This window comes from Macaca thibetana, chromosome 18 (genome assembly GCF_024542745.1).
Source record: "Macaca thibetana thibetana isolate TM-01 chromosome 18, ASM2454274v1, whole genome shotgun sequence".
Lineage (NCBI taxonomy): Eukaryota > Metazoa > Chordata > Mammalia > Primates > Cercopithecidae > Macaca > Macaca thibetana.
In genome coordinates, this window is record NC_065595.1 from 4,340,959 (window position 1) to 4,362,873 (window position 21,915).

The following is a 21,915-nucleotide window of genomic DNA, read 5'->3' on the forward strand; positions in this document are numbered from 1 at the left end:
GTGAGAGAGGAAGAGAACAAGAAAAGAAAGACTTCAGGTAATTAGAATACCATGAAAGAGCAAATCAAATTTACAAAATACTTACAAGGTGTAAGATACACCAGAAAATGGAATAGTATTTTTAAGGTGCTATTAGAAAAATATGCCAACTTAAAATTCTGTACCCACCTAAAATATTATATATAATTAAGGAGAAAACATCTCCACACATGCAAAGACTAAGACATTCTACTACTCACAGACTCACTGAAAGAACTACTAAAGGATGAGCTTCAGACAGCATGAAATTGAATCCAAATAATGAAGAAAAATGCATACAGCAGAGGCACACAAATAAACTGGTCAACATTTGGCAAATCTAAATAAATATTGGCAGTAAAATAATAATGCTATCTAATCTGACATAGTAAACATATGATAGAACTACAATACTGAAAGCAAAAATATGAGAGAGGAAAGATGAAAGTTAAGAGTTAAAGCTTTCTAAGTTTTGTTCAGAAGAAGAGTAAAGAAATAATTAACTTTAAATTCTGATAACTCAATTTCATTTCAGCCGTTTTATGGCTTGACATATATCTGGGGTAAATATGACAAAATTTTAGCCTTTCTTAATGCCTATTATATTGTATTATGGGTGTTTATTATATCTTCCCTGTACTTTTTTCTATTTTGAATTTCATATAATTAGAAAAGAAATCCTTTGCACATTAATTGAAAGGCAAATTAAGTCTTCTAGACAATTATTTCACACCTTCCTCCCTCCACAAACTTTCAACACCTCCTCTTCCATTCTCTCAGAGATGACCTTGTTTCTTGCTCCGCTGAGAAATTCAAGCGGCCGGAGGAGCTCATGCGCAGATTCTCCCCAGCACCCACTCGCCCTCCAGCACCTGCACCTGGCTGCTTGGGAGGTGCCGGCTCCATGCCCCCGTTCAAACCTGTCCTCTGCTTCTCAACTGGATGTGTGCTCCCTTGCCTACTCAGGGCAACACTCCAGTGCTGGAATGCTCCTCATTCTTCTGTGTCCTTTCCCCAAACACGACAGCATGTCATTATTTCTCCCATTCTAAACAAAACCAACAATGACTTCCTCTTGTCCACACCTCCCCACCTGCTTCTGCCCCATTAACTCTTCTGTCTTTTGCAGCAAACTCTGTGACATAATTGTCTGTGCTTCCCACCCAGAAGACCTCCCACATTCATTTTTGGATGCACTGCAGTCAGCTCAACACCCTCACCCCTCCACGGCCCCTGCTCTCCCCAGGGCCACAATGACTCCACCTGGTGATGTCTAAATCTCAACCCAGTCCTCATCTACCTCGGCCTCCTGGATGCCAGGGCCCGGTCCCTCTGCCCTGTTCTCTGTCTTCTCTTGCAGCCTGGATGGTCCCCAGTCTCACGACTTTGCACATCAGCTTTAAATACATCCACGGATCGCTCCAGTCCAGAACTCTCGTGGGCTCCAGAATTATACGTGCAGCTGCCTCCTTGCTACCCATCCACACTTGGTGTCGCCTGAGTGTCTGAAAGCTGCCATGACAAATTACTGCCAACCAAGTGGCTTAAAACAACAGAGGTTTTTTTCTCTCGCCGCCTGGAGAGCAAAAGCCTGAAATCAAGGTGTTGGCAGGGCCACCCTCACCCGAAGGCTCTTAAGAAGGATCTGCCCCATACGTCTCTCCCGACTTCTGAAGTTGCTGGCAACCCTAGGTGTGCCCTGCCTGTAGACATCACTCCACTCTCTGCCTCAATTGCCACATAGCCTTTCCCTGTTCTTCCTCACCTCCTAGGCATTCCCGCCTCATATACGGACGCCAGTAACATTAGGCGAGGGCCCGCCAACCCTCAGCAAGTATGCCTTCCTTTAACTTAATGACAGCCGCAAGGCCCTGCTTCAAAAGAAGGCCAATTCACAGGCACCAGCGATAAGGGCCTGAATGTGTCTTCCTGGGGACACTATTCAACCTGCAACGTACCTCTACTAGACACTGCAAATGTAGCTCGTCTAAACTGAGATTCTGAGCTTCCCAATCAAAGCACATTCCCTTGGCAATTCCTCTTCCCATTTGATACCATGGCTGCCTTATGAGTCACCCAGATCAAAACTCATGGAGTCTTCTTCCACTCCTCTTTCCTCATGGCCCATACCCAATCTCTCTCTATTTCACCAGGATTTCTATATTACAATAGTACATGAATTATTTATGTATTACATGCATATTAAATTTTATATATATTACATATTAGTATTATATATTAGACATTATACTTATTGATTGGATATATATTACATGTTACATATATGGATTGCACATCTACTGCATATTATGTATACTTGTATTTATATAGATATTATATAGAGAGTGCATTTATATAGATATTTATACATGTGCACACATGCATCCTGTGTTTAACTCCTCCATACCACTCCCATTGTCACTACCCTGATTCAAGGCACCACACATTTTAATTCTTACCGAATGTCTCATTGTATCCCTGTTCTGTATACTGCACTGCATATAGCCAGTCTCCTAAGGGTTGATTTCCCCACCACGTTTTCACTATTATAAACAGCACCACAATGCTCATCCTCATGCAAGCATTTGTGTGGCCCTAAGCAGTTATTTCCTCCGAGCTGAATCCTAGAAGTTGGGTGCAGAGTCAAAGGCAAAAGCACATTTTGCAATTTGTTTGATCTCACTCAATTACCTTCAGATAAGTTGAATGAACTGGAGCACCTTTTAAGTGCTTCACAATTCATAGCAAAAATGAACCTTCTTGGTCTTGACTTTTGATGAAAAGTAAGCCATTTGCTTCTCAGATTTACTATTAAACTAATGTGTATTGTGTGCCCACCATGCACCAGACACTGTTTAGACATAAATCCTGCTCTCATGGAGCTTAACGTTTAGTTGGGAGGACAAACTATAAATGATAACCACAGTAAACAATAGGCCTAGATAGTGTATGAGTCAGAAGGTGATGTTCACCGTGGAAACGAGCAGCAGGTGAGGGAGCCAGGCATGCAGTGAAGCACAGGTTGCCCTTCTGGATAAGAAGGTCAGGGCGGGCTCACTGGGAAGCTGATGACGGAGCAGAGACTGAAGGAGGAGGGTTTGGCCTTGCAGCCATCTGTGAGGGGGACATTCCAGGCAGAGGAAACACCAGGGCAATCCCCGAGGAAGGAGAATCCCCGGCACCATCAAGGAAGAGCCGGGGACTAGCGAGGTTGGAGTTGAGGGGTGGGGGAGGAGCAGAAGAAAGTGAAAGCCAGGAAGTCACTGCCCTCCGTGGCCAGTTCTTGGAGGAATGGTGAGCAGCAAAGGGATCTTCGCTTTTCCCCTGAAAGGAGGGCGAGGAGCAGAGGAGCGCAGTCACGTGACCTGGTGCACCTGCAGAACTGTGCAAGGAAGCAAAGGCGAGGGCAAGGACAGCTGGGACGATGGCATCTCCCAACCTGCCAGTGACTGCCTCACACAACAGTATCAGTCACCTGGCTCACTTCCTAACACTCTTCTATGCTAATAACCCCCATGTCACTAAGCACAAAGGACAGGATTCACTGGGCTCTTCTTCCTGTCCTCCTGCAATGTTTGGCAATGTTGCCACACCCCCCGTTCTGAGGCCGCCTCTCCGCTACCCACATGGCTTCTGGGGATCATCCTCCCTGGGCTCTCCTTTTCCTCCCGTCCCCTCCACAGCCTGCTGTCCAGGCTTGGGCTTCCCTAGTTGGCTGCTAAACGCTTGAGTTCTTCACAGGACAGTCTTTGTATATCTGCTCCTTCTCCGCAATCACATCTAGCCTGAGGCTTGAATAGCTACTAATAATTTTTAAATATCATCTAACTCCAGCACAAACTATTCCTCAGAGCTCCAGTCCCCCAATCCAGCTGTCACACGGCCATGCCACACGGAAGCACAGGGCCCCTGGAACAAGCCCTGAGCACACTCCTTAACTTCTGCCTACAAACCCGGTTTTCATGCCTTTCCTGTTAGCAAATGACCCACCAGCCGTGGAGTTGTTCAAGTCAGCACACGGATGACTTTTAACACCTCTTCTCCAATACACTGTCACGTCTACCCATTTTTCTTCCCATGTATCTTGCATTTGTCACTGGTTCTCATTTCTACCATCAGCCTCCAAATCCTATAACGTCATCATCACCTGCCGTTTTCTGCATTGCACCTGCCTCCACCCTCCCTGTATGCTTAGAATACCTTGATGTCTTCCAACTGCTTAAGCATCACAATCCTGGAGAACCCTGACTGGCCTTGCCCTTGTCCAATTTCCAGCCTCACTTTCCACTCCTCTCCCCCTTGCTGGGTCTACTCCAGCCTCGCTGCCTTTTCTCCAGGCTCCAGCCTTGGCCAGCTTCTCCCTGCCATGTGCCTTAGTGCGAATTTTCCCCTCCCTTAGAGGCTGTGCCTCCCCATCTACCCAGCTAGCTTCCCTTCTCTTTTGATCTCAAGCCTAGCTTAGATAATATTGTTTTGTGTTGCCATGGAACATCCCCCATTTCTCGTGGCTCTTAATTTGCTTTTCAATGATAGCCACATGTTAGTAATTGTCTGAATAATGTATGGCTTCTATGAAGACTGGGTTACTTCACGACAGCAGGGCCTATGCTGTGTGTGGGTTTTCTTGCAACATTATCCCCAGAGCTTCATGGTGCCTGATCATGATAGGTGATCAATAAATACGTGTTCATTGAATCAATCAATTTCTATGTGTAGATACATAGATGGAGATTTCTTAAATGATATCCACCAAAATGTTGAAAGTAACTGGTTAGATTTAAGTTGCTTCCAATATTATTTTATGTTCTATATTGTATTGTTTGAAAGTTTTACAGTAAGCAGGGTATCATTTTTATAAAAACAATAAGATGATTTTCAAAAACTAATATATCAATTAAATGGCATGTATTCAGGTAGTCGATGGAGGAGTTAGGGAGTTGGGTGAGGAGAGAAGAATATGTACTTTAATTACTTCTAACCAGTAAAAGCAGCACAAAAATTCACTTCTGTCCCTCAGTTCATCTCTGCTCCACTAACTCTGTTTGAGAGCTGACCAAGGGAAGGAAGACAACACAACATGAAGGGGCTTACCAAATTACGTGCCCCAGCACTAGGCAGTTCAGAGCTTCTTCCTCATCTGGACACCCCGCTGTCAGTCCTGGAGACTCCCCAGATGCCTCCTCTCTTCCTTCCACAGCTGTCGGTGTGACTGCCAAACTTGGGAGGCTGCTATACCCACATCTCTTGAGTTTCCCCTACAGATCCTGTTTCCTCGAGCACACACACACACACACACACACGTGCTCACACATACACACACACACACACACACACATACATACATACACATACCAATGTTCCCTGCCTTCTGCCCATCAAATGCCTGGGATAGTCCCCTGTGAAGCAGTCTCAGCTGTCAGAGCCATGGGACATGCCTACTTTGTGGTCATGTTAGAAGCATGGAGATCTGCTCTAACCCTGGCTATGGAGGCCTGAATTGACATGTGTGGGGAGCCCCTGGAGATGTTTTTGTTGTCTCACAATTAGGAAAAAGCATTCTCTGAGCAAAGTGCCCCTCCTTCCCCTTTTCAACAAGGCTACAGGAGCATAGGATGCTTAAGCCATGATGACCACTTTGTGACCAAAGCTGACAAGCCTAAGGGCCAAGCTAACCAGGTGGAGATTGCTGAGTGCAGGGAAGGAAAGAGAAATGCGGGGTCCCTGACAGCATTGTTGTGCTCCTGAGCCAACCCTCACATTGTTTATTTACCGATTCCTTATCAGGTGGGATCATAACCCCCATTTCTTGAGTCCCTTTTAGTTTGGAGGACCGTTTCCTGTCATTAAAGCCTCCTCCATCAGACATCAGATTTCCTTGAATTGCCCACACCTGCCACTTCCACGAATGCACCCCATCACATGCACTGTGCTTGCCCTGCAGGACTATGGGGCCCACATCTTTCCATTCACATCAACTACTGCATGTGTAGCAGGGTGTCCGCAGCACAGTGACGGCTCCATCGATAATGAATAAAACTGGACAAACACATCTCTAGGTGAATGGATATGAGCACCGTCCTTAGTGCACAAAACAGCCACCATGTTCTGTAGTGGTGAATATTTCCCTGTAAGGTTTAAATGGAAGGAAAGAGAAGAAGGACATCAATCAGAGGCAGCAGTAGTTGTGGATAAAGAAGCAGGTGGATAGAGTCTGGAGTCCTGGGCGGGGGATCTTGGTAAGGCCCATGATTTAGAAGCTTTATGGTGGGACAATGCTCCAGAAAGGAGAGCTGAGGCCAAGCCAAGATCACCGTGAGGCTGAGTCTAGGGAAAATGGACTGATCAAAACTGGGGTTCATAACCAAAAATGCAAAACTTCCGTCCGTGGGCTTCTGGGATGGGTGGGGGAGTGGGACTAGTGTTTGTCAGCATCAGGGCATCAGCAGGCAAAATTCCAAACCCAGGAGAAGAGACTTATAGGAAGCGAATGAGTTAGTGTTTGACTTGCTAGCTATTTTATTCAGGGGAGCTGGCTAAGGAGGCCCAGACTAGGCCAAGGTTTCTAAGAGCGGCTTCATTAGGGCTCCTAGGGGCATGGAGCAGGGACGAATGATGGTCACGTCACCAGAATATACCCAAAGCTGGGCGTGGAACACCAGGCTCTTCCCAGTCACCATTTTACAGCAGAGCAGGAGGGACAAGAAGGGGGACAGGCCAGCAATCTGGGGCATTGGAAGAACTCCAAAGTTGCCAGGCAGGAGGACCCCAGCTGATCCATACCCTGGGCTTGCACTCACAGGAGACCCGCGCTCCACCACCTCTTGCCGGCCACTCTCTGCACCAGGGCCTGGAGGGCACTGTGATCGGTGGGGTCCCAGAGTCTCCCCCAGGAATTGGGTGAGAACAGCCTATTTTTCCACTGCCAAGGCTACAGGGAAAGGAGTGGGCAGGCAGGTGTGTGTGCAGTCATGTTCGCCTGGAAACACAATCACAGATGGAGGCTGAATGGCATCCTAGGACCAGGGCAGCACAGGCTCCCAGGTACCAGCCTGGGACGCAGACCACTGAGATCTGGGAAAAGTGGACATTCTGCTTGTCACATAAGTGGCTTCTGTATCGGTGTCTAGAGCAGTAAGATTGCCCGTATCTGGAGGGGAAGTTCAAAGACAAAATTGCCTTGGGTTTACTGTCAAAAGAGGCTGATTTCTGTCTAGTTCACCCATCCCACCCTTTCCAAGGGCTTGACGTTGGGAAAGCATTCCTTTCAGGTAACCACTGTGTGGGAATAAAGAGAAGGTGAGAAGGCCCTGAGCTAAGTCACTGAGATGTAGAGACGACTTTTAACTCTGTGCATTTGAATCTTTCTTCCACGTCTCACCATCAACCCAAGTAGTTAAGGTGGTAAATTCATGGGTTGTGGATTGCGAGTTGTAGAAATGTTTCCCCTCGTAAAATACAGCATACAAGGGTTATAAACACACAATACAGATTATCAGACTATAAAAAGGCATAACAATGCAATATGATTCATTGCTGGCATGGGCGCAATATTGTGCTGGAAGATTAAAGACTATGTGACTTAAATAACTTTTATTGTAATGCTTTCAACAGATCTCCTAACACGGAAAGCAAACGGGCTCTGCCCAGTGATACGACTGGTGAACAGGACCCAGCACAATTCCCTGGGCCCCCATTCATCTCTCCAGTCGAGCTGGGACGGTTCCACTTTGGTGAGTGTTTCGCAACCAGACCAGGCAGTTTCTAGGTTTCGCGATAATATACCAGTCTCCTAGGATGTGCTATCGTTGGGCTAAATATAGCACGTGTCCTCAGAATAGTGCCATTGATGGTGAGTAATAGCCCCGTTCCTCCTCCCGGTCTCTTGCACAGGCTCTCTTGGATTGGGTCCAGGAATTAATTTGTGCTAATCTGGTCCCCAAATAAATAACTTTTGTCTCTCTACGTTGCCTTGGGTTTCACAGGGAGCAAGATGCAGCCCCGACAACAGGCGCTCAGTGCAGGACGGAGGAGAGGCCCACTCGGTGCATCTACAATTAAAAGGAGCGATGAGGGCTGAAGCCATCAATCTGTCCCAGTGCTCTCATCCCGGCTGGGCGAGAGCCGGCGCTTCCAGCACTGTCTCCCAAAGAAGATTTGAAGCAGTGACAAGTGGAGAGTCCTGTCGTCCTTCCTCCTTGGGCCTCGCGCAGAGCTGGCTGGCAGAGTGCACCATCAGGATAGAGATGCCCCGTGTCTGTGCCGCCGTGGCCTGTCTGTCCCACGTTCCTGAACTGGCTGAGCTGCTGTGCGGGGCAACGCTGAGTTCCTGAGATTTGTTGGCAGCCTCCTGCTCTTTGTTCTCCAGAATGTGAAAATAGTGCAAATAGCAGCATCTGCAACTGCTCCTGCTGCTCTGACCGCCAGCCAAATGCTTTTTTTCTTCTTTCTCTCACTCTCCCTATTGAGCCGTCCACATGCTACACACGGGCATGAGTTGCAGAGCGGGGTGCAGCCTGGAAACCCCAGGAATGCTGGGGATACACAGAGCAAGGGGGCCCAGGGAGGGCAGTGGGTTTCGCGGCTCCTGGTGAAACGCAAAGCTCCATGCACGGCAGCATGGCTGTTGATGGGGTTTGTAGATGACATGTATGAAATGCATTTTTGCCACCCCCAACAGCTGAAAAAGAGCCCATGCCTTATTCCTCAACAGCTGCAGTCACCTCAGCTGAGTTGCATGCTTTGGAATTTCTTAAAAGAGAATTATTCTTATTCATTGGTCCTCTGACTACTGAAACCAGCCCTGGAAAGTGAGTAACTCGAGGAATTCTGCTCCTGTCGGCAGCCAGAGGATTTCGTATTTTGTCCAGATCTTTCTGTGTAGCCAGATCCAAAGTGTTCGTTTTTCTTGGATATTATAACTTCCTTTCTCAGTCTCCTGTCTCTGTTCATTGATTTTTTTTTTAAGGCCGTTATTTTCTCTACGTCAAAAGAATCTGCACCTTTTTCCTATCTGAGTGGCAGATGTTCCTGGGCCGTGAAATATAAATATCCTAAAGTTTTCAAAGGCCTGATCGAAATTAATGCCATCTTGATTTTGGAAATAAGTATCAGGGCTAGCACTATCGCTTATATTATTATAACCTCCATATTACCATCCTGAGTCTTGTTCCAGGACAGCCTTAGCATAAAAATATAGAATTCCCAACTATATTTATCTCTTTTAAAAAATATGTATCTTTCTAACACATATCAAGCCAAGGATATAAAATACTTGTCTCTGTGGAGTAGCCTGTAGTTGTATTTTTAAAATACACACCCATAACCCTTGGGTGCATTAGACAGTTCTGCACATTGATGGAGCATGTGTGCACAAAATGGCTCTCCTGTTCTGTAGTCATTAAAGGCTGAAACTGACGTAGATCTGAAACGTTCTAGGACTAAAGCAATCAGGGTATATTTCCAAACTAATAGTAAATGACAGTCTTCACAATTCAAGAAAGTAAATACAGGCTGTTTTGTTAAATTCCTTTTGTTTTTTAAATCTACATAATTTACTACAGCTTTGCCATCCCAAGCAAATGTAGGCTTGAATTTTTATGGCCTAGACTTCATAAGGGTGGAAATTAGAGATGATCCAAAGTGATTGTTTTGTTTTGGTTAGTTATCAAGCAGTCAGGAAAATGTCGGCCGAGGCCACCGTGCACTGTGTGCTGCTCACTCCTCTTCTGGGAGACGTCAGTGGGACACTAGGAGTAGAACTAGTGTCCTAGATTTCAGAGACCCCAATCATCAATGACATCGTTCAAAAACACTTACTGCTACTTAGCTTGAAAGATTTTCCCAAGCTTGTTTCATTGAATTTAATTGAGAAAGAAAGAGAAGGAGAAGAACTTCACAAATCAGTTTGTGTGGGAACCTACATGTTCCTGGTGTGGTTCTCCAAAAGAGGCAATGCCTCTACCACCTCAGTGGTGATATGCCCATGGGCATTTCTGGTGAATTCCTCAGCAAATCAGATCACCATGTGCCAAACCAGTGAATTCTCACCCAGTCAAAACTAAAGCCAGAGAAGCCTATTAGTCTAACTCTGCTGTGGACAGAGCAGGCTCTGCCTGTAGAAATGACTCATTTTAGAGGAAAATATGCACCCTAGAACAGGTGGGATGGTGGCAAGAGCATGTGAAGGCAGTGAGTGAAGGGAGCATGTGAGGCAATGGATGCCAGTCCACAGGGACACTGCATGCTGTGCATGAGAAGAAGAAATGAAAGGGGATAAAGACTTTGGAGAAATCTTGCTCCAACTTTGGGCCACATCTCAAGACACTTCTTCCTTGGAGCCCTTCTGAACATTGACCATTCCCTGGGCATCCCGTCCAGACCTGGACTCTGAGGTCCTTGTGGTCCCACCGCACTTATTCATACACTGCTTATGTGTGTACTTCATGCCCTTCTACAGGGGCAGCCCCTTAGGCAGGGACTCTACCTTCCCACCTCTGTCATCCCAGGGGACCCTCACTCAGCACTCACCCTGTGGGGGCTCCTCAGTAATGTTGGCTGAAGTGGATAATAATTTAGAATAGTGTAAAGAAGTTTTATATTTTAAAATATAGAAATCTTCAAATAGAGACACTAATAAACATTGTAAAAAGGAGTTCTGAAATATCATCACTCATTGTGGGTCATATTTCTAGGTATTACCATATGCCTCCAGCCCACTCACTAAATTCTTGCACCTGTACTCCAAAGACCTCTTCCCTCCTCCCCAGTTCCAGGAATACAGAACAGAAAAAGAAAGAAAATGTGATGGTTGGAATGTGTTCCCTCCAAAATTCAGGTGTTGAAATTTAATGGCCTCTCTGATGGTATTAGGAGATGGGGTCTTTAAGACGTGAACAGGCCACATGAGCTTCTTGCCTCGTAAATGACATTAAGGCCCTTATTAAAGAGGCTGCAGGCAGTGTTTGGCTCACTTTCTCTTCTTCATTCCTCGCCTGCAGAGGAAGGGCAACAAGGGCAACAAGGCGACATCTTGGGAGCACAGATCATCCCCATCAGACAGGTGAACCTAGTGGCTCCTTGATCTTTAGATGTCCTAGCCTCCAGGGCTGTGAGAAAATAAATTTCTATTTGTTAAAAATTATTCAGTCTCAGGTATTTTGCTATAACAGCACAAATGGTCTAAGACACACTGAGAGACTGGCGGCACCGCATGACGGAGAGGATCAGATACAGCCTGACAAAGAGAGGTTCCTCTGCCCCCAGAGGCTGGAGAGCAGCGCCAGCTGGTGAGAGAGACCGTGTGGCCCCTAGGGAGAATAAAGGCCTGGGGGAGCTCCAGGGGAAAGGACTTTCCACCAGGAGTACTTGGGGGCTGCAAAGAAACCAAGTCATTACCCAAGAGACAAGGCTATGCTGCTGTCCAAAAACTCGCATCATCAGCCATGTGCTCACAGAGGGTCAGGTTTGAGGACACTCATCAGGGCTCTGGACCTGTCTAGCACAGCCTTCCAGTGTCCTCTCAAGGAGCCCACCGTGCATCCAGATGCCCATCAGCATCTGGACCCTGCTCAGCACAGACTCCCAGGGCACCCTCCCAAGAGAACAACATACTGTCCCAGGTCCTAGAAATTATTCAGTCTCAGAAATGAAGTTAAGGGACTTGGATATTTTATTAGTCCGTTCTCACACTGCTATAAAGAACCATCTGAGAGTGGGTAATTTGGGGGGAAAAAAGGTTTAATTGACTCACAGTCCTGCATGCTATACAGAAAACATGGCTGGAGAAGTCTCAGGAAACTTACAATCATGGTGAGAGGGCAAAGGGGAAGCAAGCACCTTCTGCACATGGTGGCAGGAGAGAGAGAGCAAGGGGAGAAGTGCCACACACTTTCAAACCATCAGATCTCATGAGAGCTCACTCACTATCATGAGAACAGCATAGAGGAAATCTGCCCCCATGAACCAATCACCTCCCATCAGGTCCCTCCGCCAACAATGGGATTACAATTCCACATGAGATTCGAGTGGGGACACAGAGCCCAACCATATCAATTATCTTATTATCTCAAAGCTGTGTGAAGGGAAGCCTCAGCCAAACAAAGATGGGCCAAATGGGACAGCCTTATAGTTACACACCCTGACATCACTCTGTTATGAGAGGACTATGGAGCGGGCTCTACAGTCTGGACAGATTTCTCTACATATGAAATTTCTTCAGTGTTTATTCTATGAAGTCATATATTTTGTATGCTTATATGTGTATATAATAAATATAATGTTTGTAGGGTTTTTCCCTCAAAAACCTTTGTGTAAAATTAAATCTCCAGGAAGATGCACCATTTTTATCTTGTAGCTGGAGTATCCTCTCTTCCAACTCCTCCCTCCATAGAAACATCTATAGGGAAAGAGAATATAGAGCCCTGGAATACAGTTCAAAAGAGGCTCAAGAGAATAACTGATGTCTGGATGGGCAGCTCAGTGGGGTGTGGGTGGGCCATGCTCCTTCAAAAGCAAGATAGCATTTCATCACACGCCTGCTCAGCTTATCCCAGATACTTGGTCGATCACATGAACTACGTCCATTGAAGCAATGCAGTCAATCTGCCAATTCAATCAAATAAGTCAATCAAACCCAAAATTGTTTCAAATGAAGTTCTTAATGGAGCAGCTATCTGACCAAATGTACTAGATTTGTTTAAAAAATCATGGCACTGAAGAATCTTGCTTTGGACTTGTATTTTATAGCTTTAAAAATCTCATTGACATGACATTAGTTTGATTCTCATAATATCTTCTGAGGTGGTCAGGGCATATATTGTTAACTTCTTTTTAGAGGTTAAGAAATGAGGGTAAGCCATTGAGTAACTCTCCTAAAGTTACTACTTAGCAGAGCAGACCTGAGCCTCTGTCATCCAAATTCATCCTCCTTGGACATTCTTCACTCTATGGCTTTTACCCATGTAGAAATTCCCTCAGTGTGGGAACAATCCTACTAGAGTGACTCTCTGGAAAATGCATTGGGCATGTTCATGATTACAACAGTGTGGGAGACCCAAAGCATTACAAAGAAGTTATGTGTCATGACTGTTACATATACAATGGGAGGGCCAAACTTTATCCTTTAATAACAAAGTCGAAAGAGTGTCACATCATAGAGCCAGACCCGCACCCCTGCCTACCTGCAGATGATCATGTGTAACCTTACACCATATTTGCCATGCCCTTTGTGTGTAGCATATTGAACTTGCAGACATGAGTCATGGCAGGACTGTGAAGTTTAGTTAAAACACGTGCCATGGGCCTCTAGGGCCAGGAAACACAATTACAGTGTCCTGTGTGTTTTCTAGCCACCAGTGGGATGTGGGGTCAATTGAATTGCATTTCCAAACTCTTTTCTTGATTATATGCTTCCAAAATAAATATATGGATATTGTAATGTACTGTTCCAGAACTAAATGTAACATAAAGAATAGACACTGGTTATCCAGACTAGATACATTGCATGAAATAAATGTACAGCCCTTGGACATGTGTGAACTATCCAAACCTCACCCTAAAGTATTCTATTTGTTATGGATGACTTTTATTTCCAGTCCACCCATGTCCCACTTAAACCACTCACTTGGAGCAATCTGTCCTTACTGCATTCTTTTGTCTGACCTCTTCTCTGTCACTCGGTTGGCACTAAGCATATGGCACTTATACTGTTGTTTTACCCCACTTTGGCAGATGGTAAACGCATATGGTCTTCATTTAACTGGCGGCATAGATTACTTACCAGGGAGTAGTTCTTGAAGCCATAGCTTCTAGACACCAAATGTGTTCAGTGCTTCACAAAACCAAGAACTATTTAAATAGCAAGACTCGTTCTTGAAAAGTAGCTTAGTGGCCATGTTTTATTAAATGAGCATGTCCTGGGGGAACTGTCTCTGATCTCAAACAGCTTGCCAAACTTTTTCCATCTCCAAGAAGAGCTCTATGGAATTAAATTTCTCAATCTCATACGTGCAGGAATTGCAGTGTGTCCGTTTCTCCAGATAACCTGAATTCAGCACCTCTATTAAAAACATCTATTCTAGATCTTTGTACCTGGACTGCATTTTCTCTCCCACTCCCTGGTTATGGTTTAAATTACATTTTGAGGGTGATGCTTTTCAACAGCATTGAGATCCCTTATAATCTAGAATCCGGGGGTCACCTTGCTGCACTGACTTCAGAAAAGTGCTGGGTGTACGACACTCATTGTTTCTTTGTGAGGATGCTGGACAGACTGGGGGACTCAGGGACCTTCTTTCTACTCTTAGTGTCAGAAATGCAGTGCTTCTTTGGAGCATGTATGTTGCTTTGATTTTTAGAGATTGTCTTTTTTTTAGTGGTTCAAATTTCATTCTTTCATTGTCCAATAGTCAATTTGGAAATAAATGTGTGTGTGTCCTCCTTTATCTCCATAGCATGCTGTGCAGCTTATATCTTTGAAAACTTACTTCGATCTTTGTGGAGTCTCCACAAAGATACTAATGGGCAAAGGCCCACTATTTGCTACCTATGTGCAAATGCTGTTTGACTGAAATCCTATTAAACCACCTACTGATTTGTGACCTTGAACATTTTGCTTTACTGTCCCTAGGTTTTACATCTGCTTTATTTGCAAAACAGAATAAAGTAAAAGTGTAAAGTAGATATCACACAGGCTTGCTATGAAGAGTAAATAAACAAAAATAGCAAAAGTTCTGACCATGTTGGTAGATACATGAAATGAGTCAATGAATGTTGGAGAAACTGGATTTTAGGCAAATCATATTCCCTCTTTTCCTTTTGTTTGCTTCTACTTCTCTTGGTTTCTCCATTTACGTATTTATTTCTTTTGTTTTTGCTTTCTCTTGAATCACTGATCCAAGTGGCCTTCCTGTACCTGCTATTAAGGACACAGATATTAAACACACACACATACACTCTCAGATCTCAAGTACTTCAAGGACATGAAAATGTGTAATTACAATACAGTGTGAGAGTGAGTTTTGCATTCATCTGATAGCAAATACATGGGCACAAAATAGCAGTGGGAAAGAAAAGGAAATGATTACCTCTTTCTGAGGGTGGAGTCAATCAGAGAAGTTCTCATAAGGGAATTGATGCTTTTTTTGGAACTTAAGCATAAATGAAGATTCCTGGGTATGCAGAGGAAACAGCATGGGCATAGGTGTGGAGATACTGAAGAGCATGGTGTCCCAGGGAAGCTGAGTGGCTCACGTTGCTAGTGCGAGGAGGCCAGCAGGCCAGGCACACAAGGCTGGGAGGCAGGCAGGGAGTCAGCTCTGAGGGGCTCTCTGGACATCTGAAAAAGTGAACCTCTATACTGAAAGTGGACCAACACCCAAAAAGGACCAACACGACCTGTTTATAAGACAAGGCTGAATTCATTATTTACTGCAGTAAAGGAAGGCACCATCTCTGCAAAGCTTTGGATCTTAGAAATAGGAAAATAAGTTCAGAATTTGTTGAGAGGTGAAAATTTGGCTTAAGGCAGGCCTTTCACCACAGGAAACTGGTGAAGATTGAATAAGAATCCCAATACAATAGTCATGGATTTGTGGGAATCACAAGGTGAGGATTTTGAGGTGAAAGACTGAAAGCATCTCAGACTCCAAATGGTACGGTACACTGAAGAGTTGGTGGATTTTAAGGAAGTTCCTGTTATGAGTAATCACACCATTTGTATGGGCAGAACTGTCCTGCAAAGGTAAAGAAGGGACAATGAAGCTGTGAAAACAGCAAAGTCACAGTAATGTAAACAGAAAGGGGCGGCTTTGTCCTCAGTGTCCAGGCAGTCCAGGCAGTAAGTGGGGTAGACAATTTTGGTTCTCATGACATTGACTTTTACATGCCTAAGAAATTTCTTCTCATGTATGTGCTACCTAATCGTTCTGAAAATACCAACATCTGGGGCAATGAAAAGGAAAAATTCAGCTTGGCCTGTGCTAAGTTGCATACCCAAACAGAATGGCTCTTTAAAAATATACAAGATATTAAAGGTAATTAAGTTATCTAATTTATAGTTAAGTTATCTTATTTGTGTTTTCAAATGCAAAAAAATGTCAAAAATGTTTAATTTGAGGCTGCAAACTAAATGTAAACTTTTGTACAATACGGGATTAAACAAACCACTTGCAAAATTATCTGAAAGGACAATGAAAATCTTAGTCTATCTGGGTATTCCCAGAACATACAGATACGGCAGGAGTATAGAAAAAGAATTTACGTTTTGCATTTTTCACTTCTTCAGTGTTTTTATGTCACACTCAGTCTTATGAAAGAGAAAAAGCATTATTACAAATCAACTAAGTTAGAGTTCAGTTACAGATAGACAAATCTATAAAAAGGTTTATTTGTGGTAGACTTATTAATGATATATTTCCTTACATCATTTTGTTCTGCTAAGATTTGTCATGCTTTACTCAACCAAGAAGTTGCCAAGCACAGTAAATTGAACACAAAGATCTCAAAACTTAGCATGGGACCCAGTTACCTTTAGATATAAGATGTATGGCACAGTTGCTGACATTTTAAACATATTTCCCAAATCAGGCAGCAATGCCACAAAGGCTACGTCTAGCATGGTGCACCATAGCATGAACTGTAGTGTAGGAAACACTGCTCAGCATTTGGAAACTATTGGCTTAATGTAAGAAGTTACCTCTCAAGCTTCAGTTTCCTCATCTGTAAAAAGTGGATGATGATACTATTTGTGCATTACCTTGACTTCTTGCCTTGAGTCGCTGTGTAATCACAGGAGAGGATCAAGGAAGACAGCAGGAGAGGCAGGAGTAGAACAGAAGCTATGGAAATCCATTTAGCCCCAGACCTGGACTCTAGGGAATGGGAAAAAGGACTGCACACAATCTAAGCCTGAATGACCAAGGGCTTGTGCAAATTCAAGGAGACTCTGGATTGTCACTCCTGTCTGTCTTACTCAGTTTTGTGCTGTAGTAACAGAATGTCTGAGACTGGGTAATTTATAACGAATATGAATTTATTGGCTCACAGTTCAGGAGGCTGAGAAGTCCAGGATCAAGATACTGGCATCTGGTGAGGGCCTTCTTTCTGTGTCCTCACTAAGTGAAAAGCAAGAGGGAAGAGAGAGGGCCAGAAAGGAAGAGAAAAGGGGGCCAAATTTGCCCTTTTATAACAAACCCACTCCTGTAATAACAGCAGTAATCCATTCATGAGGGTGGAACCCTCATGGCATAATTACTTCTCAAGGAACCCACCTCCTAATACCATAACATTGAAATTATATTTCAACATAAGTTTTGGAGGTGACAAGCATTCAAGCCATAGCAGTATTGATATAGTTTGGCGAGGTTCCCACCCAAATCTCACCTTGAATTCCTATGTGTTCTAAGAGGGACCTGGTAGGAAGTAATTAATTCATGGGGTCAGGCCTTTCCTATGCTTTTCTCATGCTAGTGAATAAGTCTCATGAGACCTGATGGTCTTTATTATGGGAATTTCCCTACACAAGCTTTCTATTTGCCTGCCACCATCCATGTAGGATGTGACTTGCTCCTCCTTCCCTTCCGCCGTGATTGTGAGGCTTCCCCAGCCATGCAGAACTGTGAGTTCTCCGTTAAACCTCTTTCCTTTATAAATTGCCCAGTCTCGGGCATGTCTTTATTAGCACTGTAAAAATGAACTAATACAGTAAATTGGTACCAGTAGAATGGGGCGCTGCTGAAAAGATACCCAAAAATGTGAAAGTGACTTTGGAACTGGGTAACAGGCAGGGGTTGGAACAGTTTGGAGGGCTCAGAAGAAGAAAGGAAAATGTGGGGAAGTTTGGAACTTCCTAGAGACTTGTTGAATGGCTTTGCCCAAAATGCTGATAGCGATATGGACAATAAAGTCCAGGCTGAGGTGGTCTCAAATGGAAATAAGGAACTTGTTGGAAACTGGAGCAAAGGTGACTCTCGATATGTGTTATCAAAGAGACTAGTGGCATTTTGCCCCGACCCTACAGATTCCTGGAGCCTTGAACTTGAGAGAGAAGATTTAGCGTATCTGGCAGAAGAAATTTCTAAGCAGCAAAGCATTCAAGAGGTGACTTAGGTGCTGTTAAAGGCATTCAGTTTTAAAAGGGAAACAGAGCATAAAAGTTCAGAAAATTTGCAGCCTGATAATGCAATGGAAAAGAAAATCCCATTTTCTGAGGAGAAATTCAAGCCAGCTGCAGAAATTTCCATAAGTAACAAGGAGTCAAATGTTAATCACTAAGACAATGAGGAAAATGTCTCCAGAGCATGTCAGAGATCTTTGTGGCAGCCCCTCCCATCACAGGCCTAGATGTTTAGGAGGAAAAAATGGTTTTGTGGGCTGAGCCTGGGGTCCCTCTGCTGTATGCAGTCTAGAGACCTGGTGCCCTGCATTCCAGCTACTCCAGCCATGACTAAAAGGGGCCAAGGTACAGCTTGGGCTGTTGCTTCAGAGGGTGAAAGCCACAAGCCTTGACAGCTTCCACATGGTGTTGAGCCTACAGGTGCACAGAAGTCAAGAACTGAGATTTGGGAACCTCCACCTAGATTTCAGAGGATGTAATCTAGGATGCCTGGATGCTCAGGCAGGTGTTTACTGCAGGGGTGGAGCCCTCATGGAAAACTTCTGTTAGGGCAGTGCAGAAGCAAAATGTAGGGTCAGAGCCCCCACACAAAGTCCCTACTGGGGCACTGCCTAGTGGAGTTGTGAGAAGAGGGCTAATGTCCTCTAGACACCAGGATGGTAGATCCACTGAGAGCTTGCACTATGCACCTGGAAAAGCCACAGACACTCAACATCAGCCTGTGAAAGTAGCCAGGGAAGGGTCTATACCCTGCAAAGTCACAGGGGGAGAGCTGGCCAAGGCTGTGGGAACCCACCTCCTGTTGTGGCAAAGGAGATAATTTTGCAGCTGTAAGACTGCATTGGATTTCGGACTTGCCTGGGTCCTGCAGCCCCTTTATTTTGGCCAATTTCTCCCATTTGGAATGGCTGTATTTACCCAATACTTGTACCCCCATTGTATCTAGGAAGCAACTAACTTGCTTTTGATTTTACAGGCTCATAGGTGGAAGGGACTTGTCCTTCTCTCAGATGAGACTTTGGACTGTGGACTTTTGAGTTAATGCTGAAATGAGTTAAAATTTTGGGGGACTGTTGGGAAGGCATGATTGGTTTTGAAATATGAGGACATGAGATTTGGGAGGGGCCAAGGGTGGAATGATATGGTTTGGCTCTGTCCCCACCCAAATCTTATCTTGAATTCCCACATGTTGTGAGAGGGACCTAGTGAAAGGTAATTAAATCATGAGGGCCAGTCTTTCCCATGCTTTTCTCATGATAGTGAATAAGTCTCATGAGATCTGATGGTTTTTAAAACAGGAGTTTCCTTACACAAGCTCTCTGTTTGCCTGCCGCCATCCATGTAAGATGTGATTTGCTCCTCCTTGCTTTCTGCCATGATTGTGAGGCTTCCCCAGCCACGTGGCGCTGTCAGTTCTCCATTAAACTTATTTCCTTTGTAAACTGCCCAGTCTCGGGTTTGTCTTTTTCAGCAGCGTGAAAGCAGACTAATACAAATATCTAAGGGTTTGATCTTGTAAGAGGGCAACAATAATTCTTCCTGGTCTTTGTGTCATCCTTACATGATTAAAATAAACCTCAGCTAATCAATAATTGGATAAGAATTCATTTACTTTCTCTCTCCACAATACTTAAGCACCCAGTCCTGTGATAAACTTGGATTTTTTTCTTCCTGCACAGCTCCAACTGAAGTCCTTGAAATGATTTTCATTGACTTTCATAATCTAACTTGGTTCATGGAGCCATCTGGAATCCAGTTACTGTGGAGAAAGAAACAGAATAAAAATACTCCTTGACTTACAGTGGGGTTATGTCCTGATAAACCCATAATAAGTTGAAAATATTGTAAGTCAAAAATGAATTGAATACACTTAAACTACCAAACATCATAGCTTAGTCTAACCTACCTTAAAAATGTTCAAAACACATTAGCCCACAATGGAGAAAATTATCTAACATAAACCCCATTTTATAACAAAGTGTTGAATATCTTTAATTTATTGAAATGATTTATTTATCAAATACTGTAATTTATTGAATACTGTACTGAAAGTGAAAAACAGAATGTCCATATGGGTAATCAAATGATTTCTATTGAATGAGAACCACTTTCAGGCCATCATAAAGAGGAAAAATTGTAAGTCAAACCATTGTTAAGTCAGGGACCATCTATATACCAGATTACCTCAGTCTAGGTGACACCCCTGCTCCCAACACAAGTTTCAGCTGTATAATACACTTTCTTTCAAATAAAAGGATAAGTATTGGTTTCCAAATTTGGGTGCTGGTGCTATGGGGTAACCCATGATGTGAAGTAAAAAGTAACAAAGGTTTGCTGCAGTTTCCCTCCTTGAAGAGGCTCTGCCAGAGGCCGTGCGAAGATGGTTTTCACATGAAATCAACTTCAGGTTGCAAAAGGCTTCCTTGACTGTGGGAATGACATTGAAAAGACTGACTTTCTTTCTGAAGCTCTGTAGAGAGTGTGGTTAACCCCAAGATGTGAGAGATAAAGCAATAGAAATGCCTAACACATTACAGATATTATTAGAAATTACTATGCAGAATTTATTATTAACATGCCTGACACTCCAACAAAAGGACTTGACAAAAGCTCCTGGATTTGCTATAAGGAAAAGTTCTATGTCAGAGCCCATCCCGACACCAGGGAGCCCAACATAGCAAAAACATGCAGAAGCAAGCCCACTGGTCCTGAAGGCCTGGGTGGTGTGAATAGAGGGGGATTCTGCCTGGCTAGGCACCAAGCTCTGGTCTCTGTTCATGGGAGGCCTGGCAATATGGTCTGCGTTTGTATCCCTGTCCAAATCTCATGTTGAATTGTAATCCCCAATATTGGAGGAGGGGCCAGGTGGGAGGTGATTGGATCATGAGGGCAGATTTCCCCTTTGCTGTTCTCAAGATAGTGAGTGAGTGATTTCTCATGAGATCTGGTTGTTAAAAAGTTTGTAGCACCTCCCTCTTCTCCTTCTTCCTCCTGCTTCAGTCATGTAGGATCTGCCTGCTTCCTCTTTACCTTCCGCCATGATTATAAGCTTCCTAAGGCCTCCCCAGCCATGCTTCCTGTACAGTGTGTCAACTATGAGCCAATTAAACTTCTTTTCTTTATCAATTACCCTTCTCAAGTAGTTCTTTATAGCAATGTGAGAACATACCAATAAGTGGTTTATAGGACACTAAGATCTAAGAGTTTGTGGACATTTTAGGGTCGAAACAGCATCCTACAGAGCTACATACCCTTTACAAGTTTGCAACACCCTTGCATTGCTCAGAAAGCTGCAGACTGTCTGCAGATGTACAAGTGTGAGAACTCGGAGGCCCAGGGTCAGAAACAGCAGGATCGCCCTATAACTGCGTGCACACTGAGATATCTATCATCATTACAGAGGTGCAGCTTCTGCCGTAGATTTCTCCAGATACAGGCAGAGGCCCCAGCAGGCAAAGCAGCAGGGCCCATGAGTTGAGTTTTAGCTTTTATACTAGAATTCTCCATCTGTACTTTAGGTTCAGATGGGGAGTAGACATTTGGGGAGTTGGTAGGTGAGAGTAATGGCCCACGTTTTATCATTATCTTTGCCTACTTTTGTGACCAGTTACTATGTGGCAGATACTGTGCTCGTCCCCTGTATCTGTTACCACAAGTAATTGTGAAAACTGCCTGGAACATAATATTATTATTCTCTCTGTTTCACGGATGAAATATCTCTGAGGCTTAGAGACAAGAGTAACTGCTCATTGCTGTGGGGACAGAGGCAAAGCCTCCTGGGCTCT

The 21,915-nt window shown here is 44.2% G+C and overlaps 1 long non-coding RNA gene across 1 annotated transcript in view; it reads right to left on the reverse strand.

Moving 5' to 3' along the window:
* Positions 1 to 19,755: 19,755 nt before the first annotated feature.
* Positions 19,756 to 21,915, reverse strand: part of LOC126941275 (uncharacterized) — a 37,534-nt gene continuing 35,374 nt past the window's right edge. Inside the window, exon 3 of the long non-coding RNA XR_007721224.1 lies at positions 19,756 to 19,889. This is a non-coding gene — a long non-coding RNA (uncharacterized LOC126941275). The remainder of the gene's footprint in view (positions 19,890 to 21,915) is intronic.